This window comes from Arachis duranensis, chromosome 6 (assembly GCF_000817695.3).
Source record: "Arachis duranensis cultivar V14167 chromosome 6, aradu.V14167.gnm2.J7QH, whole genome shotgun sequence".
Taxonomy (NCBI): domain Eukaryota; kingdom Viridiplantae; phylum Streptophyta; class Magnoliopsida; order Fabales; family Fabaceae; genus Arachis; species Arachis duranensis.
In genome coordinates this window covers 52,792,803-52,798,861 of record NC_029777.3, presented here as the reverse complement: position 1 = coordinate 52,798,861, position 6,059 = coordinate 52,792,803, and positions in this window count along the sequence as shown.

The following is a 6,059-nucleotide window of genomic DNA, read 5'->3' as shown; positions in this document are numbered from 1 at the left end:
TGCTCCTACTGTATGGTTGGAAGCATCGCACATGATTTCAAACGGCTGGCTCCAGTCTGGTCCTCTCACAATTGGAGCTTGAGTCAGGGCGGTTTTCAGCTTGTCAAATGCTTGTTTGCAATTCTCACTGAACTCGAACTCAATATCCTTCTGCAGTAATCAGGATAAGAGAAGTGCTACCTTACTAAAGTCCTTAATAAATCTCCTGTAGAAACCTGCATGGCCAAGGAATGGACGGACTTCCCTCACAAAAGAGGGGTAAGGTAAACTAGAAATAACATTCACCTTTGCTGGGTCTACAGAAATGCCATTATTAGATACAACATGTCCTAGTACAATCCCTTATTTTACCATAAAGTGACATTTTTCAAAATTTAATACAAGGTTTGTATTGACACATCTATCTAATACTCTAGATAATCCATCTAAGCAAAGGCTAAAAGAATCACCATAAACGCTAAAATCGTCCATAAAAACCTCCATACAGTCCTCAATAAGATTAGAGAAAAGACTCATCATGCACCTCTGGAAGGTAGCTGGTGCATTGCACAGGCCAAAGGGCATTCTCTTGTAAGCATAAGTCCCAAAAGGACATGTAAAGGTAGTCTTTTCCTGATCCTCAGGAGCTATATGAATCTGGAAATAGCCTGTGTAACCATCTAAAAAGCAATAATGTGATTTACCTGACAGGCGATCCAGCATTTGATCAATGAATGGAAGAGGGTAGTGATCCTTACGAGTAGCTTGGTTGAGACGCCTGTAATCAATACAGACCCCCCAGGCGTTTTGTACTCTGGTTGCTATGAGTTCTCCATGCTCATTCTTCACTGTAGTGACTCCAGACTTCTTGGGTACCACTTGTACTGGGCTCACCCATTCACTGTCTGAGATGGGGTAGATAATACCTGCCTCTAATAGTCTGGCGACTTCCTTCTTGACAACCTCTAAAATAGTGGGGTTCAGTCTTCTTTGGGGTTGACAAACAGGTCTTGCTCATTCTTCTAAAAATATCATGTGCTCACAAACTTGAGGGTTAATGCCTACTATGTCTGCTAAACTCCACCCAATTGCTTTCTTGTGCTTCCTCAGCACACTAAGTAACTGCTTTTCCTGTTCAGGAGTGAGGTCATGTGCAATAATAACTGGAAACTTCCACTGGTTCTCAAGGTAAGCATATTTGTGGTGTGGAGGGAGGGGTTTCAATTCCAACTTCTGGTCATGATCTGGCTCTGGATTATCTGGAACTGGTGGCAGTGGTAGAGTGCTTGCATTGTCCTCGGAATTCCCCACACTTAGACCTTGTCCTATGTACTTATCTTCAAACTCTTCCTGGTGAACTTCAGCTACAGTTTCATCTATGATGTCACACTGGAAGATAGAATGCTCTTCTGGAAGGTGCTTCATAACTCCATTCAGATTGAAGCTTACTACTCGGCCGTCTATTTCAAAAGAGTATGTGCCTACAAAAGCATCTAATTTGAACTTCGAGGTCTTTAAGAAAGGTCTTCCGAGTAGGATTGATGACGGCTTCTTTGAGTCATTTCGGGGCATCTCCAGGATGTAAAAATCAATGGGGAAAGTGAGACCTTTGATTCCCAGTAATACATCTTCAGCAACTCCAGCCACTGTAATAATACTTTTATCTGCTAACACAAAACGAGCTGCCGACCTTTTTAAGGGAGGGAACCTCAAAACATCATATACAGATAAAGGTATTATACTAACACATGCTCCTAACTCACATATGCAGTCAGAAAATATCATACCTCCAATGGTACAGTTAACCATGCATGGACCTGGATCACTACATTTTTCAGGTATATTTCCCATTAAAGCAGATATAGAACTTCCTAAAGGGATAGTTTCTAATTCATTAATTTTGTCTTTATGTATGTACAAATCTTTTAGAAACTTTGCATATTTAGGTACCTGTTGAATGACATCAAAAAGGGGAACAGTTACCTTAACCTTTTTGAATATTTCTACCATTTTGGGATCAGGTTCCAACTGCTTCCTGGGCTTCCTGCAAGTTGTGGAAATGGAATAAGAACGGCGTCCTTTATAGTGTCTGTGCCCTTTGGTGCTTCTTCCTGTGATTTGGCGTCTTCTTCTTCAGCCATGTTTTGCATGCTCTTTTCTTCTTCAACATCTTCTATTTTCACTACCTCTTCAGCTGAGGTGTGTTCAGATGGAGTTAGTTCTTCCTGATTCCTCTCTTGCAATGTGGTTCCGGACCTTATGGTGATGGCATTAATACCACTCTTTGGGTTGGGTAATGGTTGGAAGGGGAGTCCACCAGAGCTTGAGGACTGGTTGTTGGAGTTGTTCATTGATCCAATCTGTGAGACAAGGGCTTGCAAAGTAGAATTCAAACCATTCAGATAGAAGTAAGGTTGTTTTCCATGGCCTGTTGTCTCCGATCAATGGCTTGTAGTAATTCATCATTAGGAGATGAAGAGGGATAAGTGATCTGAGAGGTCTGCTGAGATGCTTAAGGCTGTCTTAAATGAGGTGCTCTGTAGGACTGATTCTGATTCTGCTGTCTGAAGTTGTTATTGTTATTCCACCTTTGATTTCCATTATTATTTATGCCTCCTCTGTTATAATTGTCCCTCCAACACTGGTTAGAATTGTCTCTCCAACCTTGGTTAGCGTTATCCTGCCATCCTTGGTTATAGTTGCCACCTTGATTGTACCCTTGATTGGGGCGGTCATGAAAGTTATGAGTGGCTGCTACAGTGTTGTCTTCTGGTTGGATTTGCGGATACTCATCGGTATAGTGACTGTAATCTGCACAGATTCCACATACTCTTTGTGGAACCAACTGCTAGCTGTGGTGTGGTAGAGAAGGCTGAACTTGCTGAGGCTGTTGTTGATTCAGTTGCATCTGCTTCAGCAAGTTAGTCATTTCACATAAGCTCTGAGCTATAGCAGCAGTCTCTTTACTAATGGATACCTCTACAACAGCTCTTGACCGACTTTGTCTCTGCCTATGATTCCTAGTAGAGTCAGCTAAGTCGTTGATCAATTGCCATGCTTCTTCCGTAGTCTTATACTTTTTCATAGAACCATTGCTAGCACCTTCCAGTGTGGTCCTATCTTGAGATTTTAAACCCTGTGTAAAGTAGCCGAGCAACACTATCTTGTCAATCATATGATGGGGGCATGCGTCTCGAAGATTATTGAAGCGTTCCAAGTATTCATGGAGGGTCTCAGATTCATCTTGAACGATTATAGACATGTCCTTCCTCAGCTTATCGGCAACTTTAGCTGGAAAGAATTTATCCAGAAACTCTCTCCTAAGTGTATCCTAATTGGAAACAGTTGTTACGGGTTGAGTGTAGTACCACTCTCTTGCCTTTCCCTCCAGAGAAAACGGGAAGGCTTTCAACAGAATGGAGATTTCATCAGTGCCATCACGCTTAACAGTAGAACAAGTAGTCTGGAAATCCCTAAGATGCTTGATAGGCTCTTGAGCAGGTAAGCCATGAAACTTGGGCATCAAGTTGAGTAGTGAAGACTTTATTTCAAAATCTACAGCTACTGCTGGGTGGTGTGCTTGGAATGGTTGGAGCGTAAAATCAGGGGCTCCTTCCTCCTGGATAGTGACTCTTCTGGGCACTGCCATGTCACCTGCACGTAAATGAACTGGATCAGTAGAGAGGGAACTTGTTTCTTCCTTAGATGATGGTTCAGGTTCGTCCTCAAAGAGGAGTCGCCAACGCCGACTTGCCTTATACGTGAAAGAGTTCTTTCAATTTCAGGGTCAAATACTAGCAAGCTTGGATCAGGAAGTGAACGCGTCATTTAACGAAAGAAACGTACAGCTCATAGTGACAGAATGAAAAAAAAATACAATTAAAATAAATACCAACCAATAAATTAGCACTCTGTTGCAACTCCCCAACAACAGCACCAAAAATTGATGCGGGCAGAAATTGGCAAATTAAAAATATTAAAATATATATACGTTGCAAGTATAGTTCTTAACTCGCTAGAAATCCACTTATCAATTTAGAAAGGTATCATAGAAATTTAAAATTAAAATACTGGGAGTATAAATCACAGGTCGTCTCCCAACGAGTTGTAGAAAAGTGTGCTATTTTATTAATCAGATGTTTTCAAAAAAGGTTTGAGTTGAGTAAACAGGAAATTAAATTGGAGAATTTGAATAATATAAATAAAAGCCTTGAGTGGGAGTTGATTAGTTGGAAGCCCCATTATTATTGGATTACTCTCTAGATTAATTGATAATTAAAGGTTATCCTGTTTAGTTATCTCTTACTAGGTAAGGGAAAGTCAAACAAGTTGAAATGCTATGTCCGTTCACAAGTTGCAACCCACTTAATTAAAAGGGATTAGTGTTAGTGACTAGAGGGCAATCCAACAATAAACCTAATTATAATCTTTCTTTTAAGCTTTCCAACTTAAGGGTTCCTTTCAATTAACTCCCCATCAAGTTAGGGAACTACTCGCTCATTGTGAATGTAAAATCCATAACATATGAAAAGGAATTAAAGAAAGACATTGTAAATAAAAATCAAAATAATCAATTAAAAATAAAAGTAATCCTTGTATTAAATAATCCTAAAAATATTCTAATGGTAAAATTAAACAAAGCAAAGGACATGGAAGAGTAAAGCCAAGTAAAGAAAACGAACTACAATAATGAAGTCTTGATGAGGTAATAACTCTTCTCAGTATCCCAATGTAAAAAGTGGTAGAAAAATAAAATTCTAAGAACTATGAATGTGTAGAGAGAAAAACATAGAGGAGTAGTAAAAAGTAGATCTAAAACTAAAACTGTCTAGAATGAATTGTTGTCCCTGGTTTCTGCATGTTCTCTGGCTCTAGTCTGCTGTTCTGGGCAGAAAACTGGGTCAAAATAGGGTCCAAAATTGCCCCCCAGCGAATTCTGCAGATTATGTAGATCGCGCACGTCACGCGATCGCGTCATCCATGCAGACGTGTCATTCGCGTTTTTTTTCCTGCCACACGTTCGTGTCGTCCACGCTTCCGCGTCACTTGTGCTTTTCCAATCCGCGCGGTCGCGTGAGCCATGCGGCCGTGTCACTGCGATTTCTCCTCTTTCGCGCGAACGCGTGAGCCATGCGGCCGCGTCACTTCTCGCTGGTTATCTCCTCAATTTCTCGTGTTCCTTCCATTTTTGCTAGCTTTCTTTCCAATCTCCAACTCATTCATGCCCTATAAAGCCTGAAACACTTAACACACAGATTACGGCATCGAATGGAATAAAGGAGAATTAAAATGCATAATTAAAAGTATCTAGAAAGCAGTTTTCAATCATGTAATAATTTCAGGAAGAAAATATAAATTCATGCGAAATTAATGAATAAGTGGATAAGGATCATGATAAACCCACACAATTAAACACAATATAAACCATAAAATAGTGGTTTACCAACCGCCACCATAAAAGGTATAGTTTAAGTTTCATTTATGTATTGTGTGGTGTGATGAGAATTCCTAGATTAGATGCCCCTAGGATTAGGTTTGAATTGTGTATTTAGTTGAAATTGATATGTGTAGATGATATGTTGTGAAAATTAATTATTGGGATGAGGATTGTGTGATTTTGTATAGTTGGTGTGTTGTGAAAAATGATGATTTGGATGATGATTATATGTTTATGAATTATGTATTGAATTGGTGAATTTAGGCCGGAGGCCAAAAAAAGGTAAGAATGGTAAGTGATGATTGAATTGAGTGATAATTCTTAAGATTGAATGGAATTTTGATAATGATTGTATGAAAAGTTGGAATGATTCATAAGTTGTTAGGAATTGAGGATTTGGATGTGAAACAGATGAAATTTGAGTTGAAATAAGTAAATGAAGTAGATTTGAATTTGGTTGACTATGAATATGTGAATTGAGTTGGTTTGGGGACCTTTTGATATGTTAAAATTGTTTTTGCTTGTGAACAATTGAAAAGGTTGGTAAATATGTGTTTTTGGTTAAAATTGATTGGCTAACTTTGGTGGGTCGTAACTTGGTCCTCGAAGTTGGAAATTTTATAAAATTAGATTTTTATGAAAA